The sequence below is a fragment of the Chiloscyllium plagiosum genome, unplaced genomic scaffold (genome assembly GCF_037043375.1).
Source record: "Chiloscyllium plagiosum isolate Xiang-an unplaced genomic scaffold, Cpla_swu_hap1 HiC_scaffold_3, whole genome shotgun sequence".
In the NCBI taxonomy this organism is placed as follows: domain Eukaryota; kingdom Metazoa; phylum Chordata; class Chondrichthyes; order Orectolobiformes; family Hemiscylliidae; genus Chiloscyllium; species Chiloscyllium plagiosum.
The window spans coordinates 160,991,468-161,005,386 of record NW_028270141.1 but is presented as its reverse complement, the minus strand read 5'-3'; the positions used below and the strand labels follow the sequence as shown (position 1 = coordinate 161,005,386).

Sequence of the window (13,919 nt, the reverse complement as noted above, 5' to 3'; positions counted from 1 at the left end):
CCTCTCCCTGACTGAAACCCCCCTCTCTGCATGAAACACCCCCTACCTGACTGAAACCCCCCCCATCTGAAAGCCACCCCTCCCTGACTGAAAACCCCCCTCTCTGACAGAAAGACCGTCCCTGACTGAAATCCCCCCTCCCTGAGTGAAATCCCCCACTCTGACTGAAACCCCCTCTCACTGACAGAAACCCCCTCTCACTGACTGAAGCCCCCCCACCCTGACGGAAAACCCTCTCTCTGACTGAAATCCCCCTCTCCGTGACTGAAATCCCCACTCCCTGACTGAAATCCTCTCTCCCTGACTAAAATCCCCACGACCTGACTGAAATCCCCACTCCCTGACTGAAACCCTCTCTCCCTGACTGAAATCCCACCTCCCTGACTAAAATGCCCGCTCCCTGACTGATATCCATCCACCCTGACTAAAATCCCCACTCCCCGACTGAAATCCCCACTCCCTGACTGAAATCCACACTCCCTGACAGAAATCCTCTCTCCCTGACTGAAATCCCCACTCACTGTCTGAAGTCCCAACTCACTGACTGAAATCCTCGCTCCCTGACTGAAATCCCCACTCACTGTCTGAAGTCCCAACTCACTGACTGAAATCCTCGCTCCCTGACTGAAATCCCCACTCCCTGACAGAAATCCCCACTCCCTGACACAAATCCTCGCTGCCTGACTGAAATCCCCACTCCCTGACAGAAATCTCCACTCCCTGGCTGAAATCCCCTCTCCCTGACTGAAATCCTCGCTCCCTGACTGAAATCCCCTCTCCCTGACTGAAATCCCCACTCCCCGACTGAAATCCCCACTACCTGACTGAAATCCCCACTCCCTGACTGAAACCCTCTCTCCCTGACTGAAATCCCGCCTCCCTGACTAAAATGCCCGCCACCTGACTGATATCCACCCTCCCTGACTAAAATCCCCACTCCCCGACTGAAATCCCCACTCCCTGACTGAAATCCCCACTCCCTGACTGAAATCCACACTCCCTGACAGAAATCCTCTCTCCCTGACTGAAATCCCCACTCCCTGACTGATATTCCCACTCCCAGACTGAAAAACACACTCCCTGACTGAAACCCTCTCCCCCTGACTGAAATCACCACTCCCTGACTGAAATCACCACTACCTGACTGAAATCCCCTCTCCCTGACTGAGATCTACTCTCCCTGACTGAAATCACCACTCCCTGACTGAAATCCCCACTCCTTGACTGAAATCCCCACTCCCCCTGACTGTAATCACCACTCTCCTAGTGAAATCCCCACTCCCTGACAGAAATCCGCACTCCCTCACTGAAGTCCCCACTCACTGGCTGAAATCCCCACTCCCTGACTGAAATACTCGCTCCCTGACTGGAATCCCCAACTCCCTGACTGAAACCCCCACCTTCCTGACTGAAAACCACACTCCCTGACTAAAATCCTCCCTCCCTGACTGAAATCCCCACTCCCTGACTGAAATCCCCACTCACTGTCTGAAATCACAACTCACTGACTGAAATCCTCGCTCCCTGACTGAAATCCCCACTTCCTGACAGAAATCCCCAATCCCTGACACAAATCCTCGCTGCCTGACTGAAATCCCCACTCCCTGACAGAAATCTCCACTCCCTGGCTGAAATCCCCTCTCCCTGACTGAAATCCTCTGTCCCTGACTGAAATCCCCACTCCCTGACTGAAATCCCCTCTCCCTGACTGAAATCTTCTGTCCTTGACTGAAATCCCCAACTCCCTGACTGAAACGGCCACCTTCCTGACTGAAAAACCCATTCCCTGACTGGATTCGTCGCTCCCTGACAGAAATCCCCACTCCATGGCTGAAATCCCCTCTCCCTGACTGAAATCGTCTGTCCCTGACTGAAATCCCCACTCCCTGACTGAAATCACCCTCTCCCTGACTGAAACCCCCACCTTCCGGACTGAAAACACCAGTCCCTGACTGAAACCCCCCCTCCCTGACTGAAATCACCACTTCCTGACTGAAACCCCCCCTCCCTGACTGAAACCCCACCTCCTTGACTGAAATACCCCCCACGACTGAAAGCCCACCTCCCTGACTGAAGTCCCGCCTTTCTGACTGAATCCCCTCCTCTCTGACTGAAACCCCCCCTCCCTGACTGAAATCCTCTCTCCCTGACTGAAACAGCCCTCTCCCTGACTGAAACCCCCCTCTCTGAATGAAACATCCCCTACCTGACTGAAACCCACCCCCATCTGAAAGCCACCCCTCCCTGACTGAAAACCCCCCTCTCTGACAGAAAGACCGTCCCTGACTGAAATCCCCCCTCCCTGAGTGAAATCCCCCACTCTGACTGAAACCCCCTCTCACTGACAGAAACCCCCTCTCACTGACTGAAACAGCCCCACCCTGACGGAAAACCCCCTCTCTGACTGAAATCCCCCTCTCCGTGACTGAAATCCACACTCCCTGACTGAATTCCTCTCTCCCTGACTGAAATCCCCACTACCTGACTGAAATCCCCACTCCCTGACTGAAACCCCCTCTCCCTGACTGAAATCCCACCTCCCTGACTAAAATGCCCGCTCCCTGACTGATATCCACCCACCCTGACTAAAATCCCCACTCCCCGACTGAAATCCCCACTCCCTGACTGAAATCCACACTCCCTGACAGAAATCCTCTCTCCCTGACTGAAATCCCCACTCCCTGACAGAAATCCCCACTCCCTGACACAAATCCTCGCTGCCTGACTGAAATCCCCACTCCCTGACTGAAATCCTCTCTCCCTGACTGAAATCCCCACGACCTGACTGAAATCCCCACTCCCTGACTGAAACCCTCTCTCCCTGACTGAAATCCACACTCCCTGACTGAAATCCCCACTCACTGTCTGAAGTCCCAACTCACTGACTGAAATCCTCGCTCCCTGACTGAAATCCCCACTCCCTGACAGAAATCCCCACTCCCTGACACAAATCCTCGCTGCCTGACTGAAATCCCCACTCCCTGACAGAAATCTCCACTCCCTGGCTGAAATCCCCTCTCCCTGACTGAAATCCTCGCTCCCTGACTGAAATCCCCTCTCCCTGACTGAAATCCCCACTCCCCGACTGAAATCCCCACTACCTGACTGAAATCCCCACTCCCTGACTGAAACCCTCTCTCCCTGACTGAAATCCCGCCTCCCTGACTAAAATGCCCGCCACCTGACTGATATCCACCCTCCCTGACTAAAATCCCCACTCCCCGACTGAAATCCCCACTCCCTGACTGAAATCCCCACTCCCTGACTGAAATCCACACTCCCTGACAGAAATCCTCTCTCCCTGACTGAAATCCCCACTCCCTGACTGATATTCCCACTCCCAGACTGAAAAACACACTCCCTGACTGAAACCCTCTCTCCCTGACTGAAATCACCACTCCCTGACTGAAATCACCACTACCTGACTGAAATCCCCTCTCCCTGACTGAGATCTACTCTCCCTGACTGAAATCACCACTCCCTGACTGAAATCCCCACTCCTTGACTGAAATCCCCACTCCCCCTGACTGTAATCCCCACTCTCCTAGTGAAATCCCCACTCCCTGACAGAAATCCGCACTCCCTGACTGAAGTCCCCACTCACTGGCTGAAATCCCCACTCCCTGACTGAAATACTCGCTCCCTGACTGAAATCCCCAACTCCCTGACTGAAACCCCCACCTTCCTGACTGAAAACCCCACTCCCTGACTGAAATCCCCACTCACTGTCTGAAATCCCAACTCACTGACTGAAATCCTCGCTCCCTGACTGAAATCCCCACTCCCTGACACAAATCCTCGCTGCCTGACTGAAATCCCCACTCCCTGACAGAAATCTCCACTCCCTGGCTGAAATCCCCTCTCCCTGACTGAAATCCTCTGTCCCTGACTGAAATCCCCACTCCCTGACTGAAATCCCCTCTCCCTGACTGAAATCCTCTGTCCCTGACTGAAATCACCACTTCCTGACTGAAACCCCCCCTCCCTGACTGAAACCCCACCTCCTTGACTGAAATACCCCCCACGACTGAAAGCCCACCTCCCTGACTGAAGTCCCGCCTTTCTGACTGAATCCCCTCCTCTCTGACTGACACCCCCCCTCCCTGACTGAAATCCTCTCTCCCTGACTGAAACAACCCTCTCCCTGACTGAAACCCCCCTCTCTGAATGAAACATCCCCTACCTGACTGAAACCCACCCCCATCTGAAAGCCACCCCTCCCTGACTGAAAACCCCCCTCTCTGACAGAAAGACCGTCCCTGACTGAAATCCCCCCTCCCTGAGTGAAATCCCCCACTCTGACTGAAACCCCCTCTCCCTGACTGAAACCCCCCCACCCTGACGGAAAACCCCCTCTCTGACTGAAATCCCCCTCTCCGTGACTGAAATCCGCACTCCCTGACTGAATTCCTCTCTCCCTGACTGAAATCCCCACTACCTGACTGAAATCCCCACTCCCTGACTGAAACCCCCTCTCCCTGACTGAAATCCCACCTCCCTGACTAAAATGCCTGCTCCCTGACTGATATCCACCCACCCTGACTAAAATCCCCACTCCCCGACTGAAATCCCCACTCCCTGACTGAAATCCACACTCCCTGACAGAAATCCTCTCTCCCTGACTGAAATCCCCACTCCCTGACTGAAATCCCCACTCACTGTCTGAAGTCCCAACTCACTGACTGAAATCCTCGCTCCCTGACTGAAATCCCCACTCCCTGACAGAAATCCCCACTCCCTGACACAAATCCTCGCTGCCTGACTGAAATCCCCACTCCCTGACTGAAATCCTCTCTCCCTGACTGAAATCCCCACTACCTGACTGAAGTCCCCACTCCCTGACTGAAACCCTCTCTCCCTGACTGAAATCCCACCTCCCTGACTAAAATGCCCGCTCCCTGACTGATATCCACCCACCCTGACTAAAATCCCCACTCCCCGACTGAAATCCCCACTCCCTGACTGAAATCCACACTCCCTGACTGAAATCCCCACTCACTGTCTGAAGTCCCAACTCACTGACTGAAATCCTCGCTCCCTGACTGAAATCCCCACTCCCTGACAGAAATCCCCACTCCCTGACACAAATCCTCGCTGCCTGACTGAAATCCCCACTCCCTGACAGAAATCTCCACTCCCTGGCTGAAATCCCCTCTCCCTGACTGAAATCCTCGCTTCCTGACTGAAATCCCCACTCCCTGACTGAAATCCCCTCTCCCTGACTGAAATCTTCTGTCCTTGACTGAAATCCCCAACTCCCTGACTGAAACCCCCACCTTCCTGACTGAAAAACCCATTCCCTGACTGGATTCGTCGCTCCCTGACAGAAATCCCCACTCCCTGACTGAAATCCCCTCTCCCTGACTGAAATCCTCTGTCCCTGACTGAAATCCCCACTCCCTGACTGAAATCCCCCTCTCCCTGACTGAAACCCCCACCTTCCGGACTGAAAACACCAGTCCCTGACTGAAACCCCCCCTCCCTGACTGAAATCACCACTCCCTGACTGAAACCCCCCTCCCTGACTGAAACCCCACCTCCTTGACTGAAATACCCCCCTCGACTGAAAGCCCACCTCCCTGACTGAAGTCCCGCCTCTCTGACTGAATCCCCTCCTCTCTGACTGAAACACCCCCTCCCTGACTGAAATCCTCTCTCCCTGACTGAAACAACCCTCTCCCTGACTGAAACCCCCCTCTCTGAATGAAACATCCCCTACCTGACTGAAACCCACCCCCATCTGAAAGCCACCCCTCCCTGACTGAAAACCCCCCTCTCTGACAGAAAGACCGTCCCTGACTGAAATCCCCCCTCCCTGAGTGAAATCCCCCACTCTGACTGAAACCCCCTCTCACTGACAGAAACCCCCTCTCACTGACTGAAACCCCCCCACCCTGACGGAAAACCCCCTCTCCGACTGAAATCCCCCTCTCCGTGACTGAAATCCGCACTCCCTGACTGAATTCCTCTCTCCATGACTGAAATCCCCACTACCTGACTGAAATCCCCACTCCCTGACTGAAACCCCCTCTCCCTGACTGAAATCCCACCTCCCTGACTAAAATGCCCGCTCCCTGACTGATATCCACCCACCCTGACTAAAATCCCCACTCCCCGACTGAAATCCCCACTCCCTGACTGAAATCCACACTCCCTGACAGAAATCCTCTCTCCCTGACTGAAATCCCCACTCCCTGACTGAAATCCCCACTCACTGTCTGAAGTCCCAACTCACTGACTGAAATCCTCGCTCCCTGACTGAAATCCCCACTCCCTGACAGAAATCCCCACTCCCTGACACAAATCCTCGCTGCCTGACTGAAATCCCCACTCCCTGACTGAAATCCTCCCTCCCTGACTGAAATCCCCACTACCTGACTGAAATCCCCACTCCCTGACTGAAACCCTCTCTCCCTGACTGAAATCCCACCTCCCTGACTAAAATGCCCGCTCCCTGACTGATATCCACCCACCCTGACTAAAATCCCCACTCCCCGACTGAAATCCCCACTCCCTGACTGAAATCCACACTCCCTGACTGAAATCCCCACTCACTGTCTGAAGTCCCAACTCACTGACTGAAATCCTCGCTCCCTGACTGAAATCCCCACTCCGACAGAAATCCCCACTCCCTGACACAAATCCTCGCTGCCTGACTGAAATCCCCACTCCCTGACAGAAATCTCCACTCCCTGGCTGAAATCCCCACTCCCTGACTGAAATCCTCGCTTCCTGACTGAAATCCCCACTCCCTGACTGAAATCCCCTCTCCCTGACTGAAATCTTCTGTCCTTGACTGAAATCCCCAACTCCCTGACTGAAACCCCCACCTTCCTGACTGAAAAACCCATTCCCTGACTGGATTCGTCGCTCCCTGACAGAAATCCCCACTCCCTGGCTGAAATCCCCTCTCCCTGACTGAAATCCTCAGTCCCTGACTGAAATCCCCACTCCCTGACTGAAATCCCCCTCTCCCGGACTGAAACCCCCACCTTCCGGACTGAAAACACCAGTCCCTGACTGAAACCCCCCCTCCCTGACTGAAATCACCACTCCCTGACTGAAACCCCCATCCCTGACTGAAACCCCACCACCTTGACTGAAATACCCCCCTCGACTGAAAGCCCACCTCCCTGACTGAAGTCCCGCCTCTCTGACTGAATCCCCTCCTCTCTGACTGAAACACCCCCTCCCTGACTGAAATCCTCTCTCCCTGACTGAAACAACCCTCTCCCTGACTGAAACCCCCCTCTCTGAATGAAACATCCCCTACCTGACTGAAACCCATCCCCATCTGAAAGCCACCCCTCCCTGACTGAAAACCCCCCTCTCTGACAGAAAGACCGTCCCTGACTGAAATCCCCCCTCCCTGAGTGAAATCCCCCACTCTGACTGAAACCCCCTCTCACTGACAGAAACCCCCTCTCACTGACTGAAACCCCCCCACCCTGACGGAAAACCCCCTCTCCGACTGAAATCCCCCTCTCCGTGACTGAAATCCGCACTCCCTGACTGAATTCCTCTCTCCATGACTGAAATCCCCACCACCTGACTGAAATCCCCACTCCCTGACTGAAACCCCCTCTCCCTGACTGAAATCCCACCTCCCTGACTAAAATGCCCGCTCCCTGACTGATATCCACCCACCCTGACTAAAATCCCCACTCCCCGACTGAAATCCCCACTCCCTGACTGAAATCCACACTCCCTGACAGAAATCCTCTCTCCCTGACTGAAATCCCCACTCCCTAACTGAAATCCCCACTCACTGTCTGAAGTCCCAACTCACTGACTGAAATCCGCGCTCCCTGACTGAAATCCCCACTCCCTGACAGAAATCCCCACTCCCTGACACAAATCCTCGCTGCCTGACTGAAATCCCCACTCCCTGACTGAAATCCTCTCTCCCTGACTGAAATCCCCACTACCTGACTGAAATCCCAACTCCCTGACTGAAACCCTCTCTCCCTGACTGAAATCCCACCTCCCTGACTAAAATGCCCGCTCCCTGACTGATATCCACCCACCCTGACTAAAATCCCCACTCCCCGACTGAAATCCCCACTCCCTGACTGAAATCCACACTCCCTGACTAAAATCCTCCCTCCCTGACTGAAATCCCCACTCCCTGACTGAAATCCCCACTCACTGTCTGAAGTCCCAACTCACTGACTGAAATCCTCGCTCCCTGACTGAAATCCCCACTCCCTGACAGAAATCCCCACTCCCTGACACAAATCCTCGCTGCCTGACTGAAATCCCCACTCCCTGACAGAAATCTCCACTCCCTGGCTGAAATCCCCTCTCCCTGACTGAAATCCTCGCTCCCTGACTGAAATCCCCACTCCCTGACTGAAATCCCCTCTCCCTGACTGAAATCTTCTGTCCATGACTGAAATCCCCAACTCCCTGACTGAAACCCCCACCTTCCTGACTGAAATCCCGCCTCCCTGACTAAAATGCCCGCTCCCTGACTGATATCCACCCTCCCTGACTAAAATCCCCACTCCCCGACTGAAATCCCCACTCCCTGACTGAAATCCACACTCCCTGACAGAAATCCTCTCTCCCTGACTGAAATCCCCACTCCCTGACTGATATTCCCTCTCCCAGACTGAAAAACTCACTCCCTGACTGAAATCCTCTCTTCCTGACTGAAATTCCCACTCACTGACTGAAATTGCCCTCTCCCTGACTGAAATCCCGCCTCCCTGACTGAAATCCCCACTCGCTGACTGAAAAACACACTCCCTGACTGATATTCCCACTCCCAGACTGAAAAACACACTCCCTGACTGAAACCCTCTCTCCCTGACTGAAATCACCACTCCCTGACTGAAATCACCACTACCTGACTGAAATCCCCTCTCCCTGACTGAGATCTACTCTCCCTGACTGAAATCACCACTCCCTGACTGAAATCCCCACTCCTTGACTGAAATCCCCACTCCCCCTGACTGTAATCCCCACTCTCCTAGTGAAATCCCCACTCCCTGACAGAAATCCGCACTCCCTGACTGAAGTCCCCACTCACTGGCTGAAATCCCCACTCCCTGACTGAAATACTCGCTCCCTGACTGAAATCCCCAACTCCCTGACTGAAACCCCCACCTTCCTGACTGAAAACCCCACTCCCTGACTGAAATCCCCACTCACTGTCTGAAATCCCAACTCACTGACTGAAATCCTCGCTCCCTGACTGAAATCCCCACTCCCTGACAGAAATCCACACTCCCTGACACAAATCCTCGCTGCCTGACTGAAATCCCCACTCCCTGACAGAAATCTCCACTCCCTGGCTGAAATCCCCTCTCCCTGACTGAAATCCTCTGTCCCTGACTGAAATCCCCACTCCCTGACTGAAATCCCCTCTCCCTGACTGAAATCTACTCTCCCTGACTGAAATCACCACTCCCTGACTGAAATCCCCACTCCTTGACTGAAATCCCCACTCCCCCTGACTGTAATCCCCACTCTCCTAGTGAAATCCCCACTCCCTGACAGAAATCCGCACTCCCTGACTGAAGTCCCCACTCACTGGCTGAAATCCCCACTCCCTGACTGAAATACTCGCTCCCTGACTGAAATCCCCAACTCCCTGACTGAAACCCCCACCTTCCTGACTGAAAACCCCACTCCCTGACTGAAATCCCCACTCACTGTCTGAAATCCCAACTCACTGACTGAAATCCTCGCTCCCTGACTGAAATCCCCACTCCCTGACAGAAATCCCCACTCCCTGACACAAATCCTCGCTGCCTGACTGAAATCCCCACTCCCTGATAGAAATCTCCACTCCCCGGCTGAAATCCCCTCTCCCTGACTGAAATCCTCTGTCCCTGACTGAAATCCCCACTCCCTGACTGAAATCCCCTCTCCCTGACTGAAATCTTCTGTCCTTGACTGAAATCCCCAACTCCCTGACTGAAACCCCCACCTTCCTGACTGAAAAACCCATTCCCTGACTGGATTCGTCGCTCCCTGACAGAAATCCCCACTCCCTGGCTGAAATCCCCTCTCCCTGACTGAAATCCTCTGTCCCTGACTGAAATCCCCACTCCCTGACTGAAATCCCCCTCTCCCTGACTGAAACCCCCACCTTCCGGACTGAAAACACCAGTCCCTGACTGAAACCCCCCCTCCCTGACTGAAATCACCACTTCCTGACTGAAACCCCCCCTCCCTGACTGAAACCCCACCTCCTTGACTGAAATAACCCCCACGACTGAAACCCCCCCTCCCTGACTGAAACCCCACCTCCTTGACTGAAATACCCCCCACGACTGAAAGCCCACCTCCCTGACTGAAGTCCCGCCTTTCTGACTGAATCCCCTCCTCTCTGACTGACACCCCCCCTCCCTGACTGAAATCCTCTCTCCCTGACTGAAACAACCCTCTCCCTGACTGAAACCCCCCTCTCTGAATGAAACATCCCCTACCTGACTGAAACCCACCCCCATCTGAAAGCCACCCCTCCCTGACTGAAAACCCCCCTCTCTGACAGAAAGACCGTCCCTGACTGAAATCCCCCCTCCCTGAGTGAAATCCCCCACTCTGACTGAAACCCCCTCTCACTGACAGAAACCCCCTCTCACTGACTGAAGTCCCCCTACCCTGACGGAAAACCCCCTCTCTGACTGAAATCCCCCTCTCCGTGACTGAAATCCCCACTCCCTGACTGAAACCCTCTCTCCCTGACTGAAATCCCTCCTCCCTGACTAAAATGCCCGCTCCCTGACTGATATCCACCCTCCCTGACTAAAATCCCCACTCCCCGACTGAAATCCCCACTCCCTGACTGAAATCCACACTCCCTGACAGAAATCCTCTCTCCCTGACTGAAATCCCCACTCCGACTGATATTCCCACTCCCAGACTGAAAAACACACTCCCTGACTGAAACCCTCTCTCCCTGACTGAAATCACCACTCCCTGACTGAAATCACCACTACCTGACTGAAATCCCCTCTCCCTGACTGAGATCTACTCTCCCTGACTGAAATCACCACTCCCTGACAGAAATCCGCACTCCCTGACTGAAGTCCCCACTCACTGGCTGAAATCCCCACTCCCTGACTGAAATACTCGCTCCCTGACTGAAATCCCCAACTCCCTGACTGAAACCCCCACCTTCCTGACTGAAAACCCCACTCCCTGACTGAAATCCCCACTCACTGTCTGAAATCCCAACTCACTGACTGAAATCCTCGCTCCCTGACTGAAATCCCCACTCCCTGACAGAAATCCCCACTCCCTGACACAAATCCTCGCTGCCTGACTGAAATCTCCACTCCCTGACAGAAATCTCCACTCCCTGGCTGAAATCCCCTCTCCCTAACTGAAATCCCCACTCCCTGACTGAAATCCCCTCTCCCTGACTGAAATCTTCTGTCCTTGACTGAAATCCCCAACTCCCTGACTGAAACCCCCACCTTCCTGACTGAAAAACCCATTCCCTGACTGGATTCGTCGCTCCCTGACAGAAATCCCCACTCCCTGGCTGAAATCCCCTCTCCCTGACTGAAATCCTCTGTCCCTGACTGAAATCCCCACTCCCTGACTGAAATCCCCCTCTCCCTGACTGAAACCCCCACCTTCCGGACTGAAAACACCAGTCCCTGACTGAACCCCCCCCCTCCCTGACTGAAATCACCACTTCCTGACTGAAACCCCGCCTCCCTGACTGAAACCCCACCTCCTTGACTGAAATACCCCCCACGACTGAAAGCCCACCTCCCTGACTGAAGTCCCGCCTCTCTGACTGAATCCCCTCCTCTCTGACTGAAACACCCCCTCCCTGACTGAAATCCTCTCTCCCTGACTGAAACAACCCTCTCCCTGACTGAAACCCCCCTCTCTGAATGAAACATCCCCTACCTGACTGAAACCCACCCCCATCTGAAAGCCACCCCTCCCTGACTGAAAACCCCCCTCTCTGACAGAAAGACAATCCCTGACTGAAATCCCCCCTCCCTGAGTGAAATCCCCCACTCTGACTGAAACCCCCTCTCACTGACAGAAACCCCCTCTCACTGACTGAAACCCCCCCACCCTGACGGAAAACCCCCTCTCCGACTGAAATCCCCCTCTCCGTGACTGAAATCCGCACTCCCTGACTGAATTCCACTCTCCATGACTGAAATCCCCACTACCTGACTGAAATCCCCACTCCCTGACTGAAACCCCCTCTCCCTGACTGAAATCCCACCTCCCTGACTAAAATGCCCGCTCCCTGACTGATATCCACCCACCCTGACTAAAATCCCCACTCCCCGACTGAAATCCCCACTCCCTGACTGAAATCCACACTCCCTGACAGAAATCCTCTCTCCCTGACTGAAATCCCCACTCCCTAACTGAAATCCCCACTCACTGTCTGAAGTCCCAACTCACTGACTGAAATCCGCGCTCCCTGACTGAAATCCCCACTCCCTGACAGAAATCCCCACTCCCTGACACAAATCCTCGCTGCCTGACTGAAATCCCCACTCCCTGACTGAAATCCTCTCTCCCTGACTGAAATCCCCACTACCTGACTGAAATCCCAACTCCCTGACTGAAACCCTCTCTCCCTGACTGAAATCCCACCTCCCTGACTAAAATGCCCGCTCCCTGACTGATATCCACCCACCCTGACTAAAATCCCCACTCCCCGACTGAAATCCCCACTCCCTGACTGAAATCCACACTCCCTGACTAAAATCCTCCCTCCCTGACTGAAATCCCCACTCCCTGACTGAAATCCCCACTCACTGTCTGAAGTCCCAACTCACTGACTGAAATCCTCGCTCCCTGACTGAAATCCCCACTCCCTGACAGAAATCCCCACTCCCTGACACAAATCCTCGCTGCCTGACTGAAATCCCCACTCCCTGACAGAAATCTCCACTCCCTGGCTGAAATCCCCTCTCCCTGACTGAAATCCTCGCTCCCTGACTGAAATCCCCACTCCCTGACTGAAATCCCCACTCCTTGACTGAAATCCCCACTCCCCCTGACTGTAATCCCCACTCTCCTAGTGAAATCCCCACTCCCTGACAGAAATCCGCACTCCCTGACTGAAGTCCCCACTCACTGGCTGAAATCCCCACTCCCTGACTGAAATACTCGCTCCCTGACTGGAATCCCCAACTCCCTGACTGAAACCCCCACCTTCCTGACTGAAAACCCCACTCCCTGACTAAAATCCTCCCTCCCTGACTGAAATCCCCACTCCCTGACTGAAATCCCCACTCACTGTCTGAAATCACAACTCACTGACTGAAATCCTCGCTCCCTGACTGAAATCCCCACTTCCTGACAGAAATCCCCAATCCCTGACACAAATCCTCGCTGCCTGACTGAAATCCCCACTCCCTGACAGAAATCTCCACTCCCTGGCTGAAATCCCCTCTCCCTGACTGAAATCCTCTGTCCCTGACTGAAATCCCCACTCCCTGACTGAAATCCCCTCTCCCTGACTGAAATCTTCTGTCCTTGACTGAAATCCCCAACTCCCTGACTGAAACGGCCACCTTCCTGACTGAAAAACCCATTCCCTGACTGGATTCGTCGCTCCCTGACAGAAATCCCCACTCCCTGGCTGAAATCCCCTCTCCCTGACTGAAATCGTCTGTCCCTGACTGAAATCCCCACTCCCTGACTGAAATCACCCTCTCCCTGACTGAAACCCCCACCTTCCGGACTGAAAACACCAGTCCCTGACTGAAACCCCCCCTCCCTGACTGAAATCACCACTTCCTGACTGAAACGCCCCCTCCCTGACTGAAACCCCACCTCCTTGACTGAAATACCCCCCACGACTGAAAGCCCACCTCCCTGACTGAAGTCCCGCCTTTCTGACTGAATCCCCTCCTCTCTGACTGAAACCCCCCCTCCCTGACTGAAATCCTCTCTCCCTGACTGAAACAGCCCTCTCC

General features: G+C 54.2%; 1 protein-coding gene across 4 annotated transcripts in view; it reads right to left on the bottom strand.

Annotated features, from left to right (window-relative positions):
* The window catches only part of LOC122552344 (phosphofurin acidic cluster sorting protein 2), a 772,803-nt gene that overhangs the window by 73,295 nt on the left and 685,589 nt on the right, over positions 1 to 13,919 (bottom strand). The window lies entirely within an intron of this gene.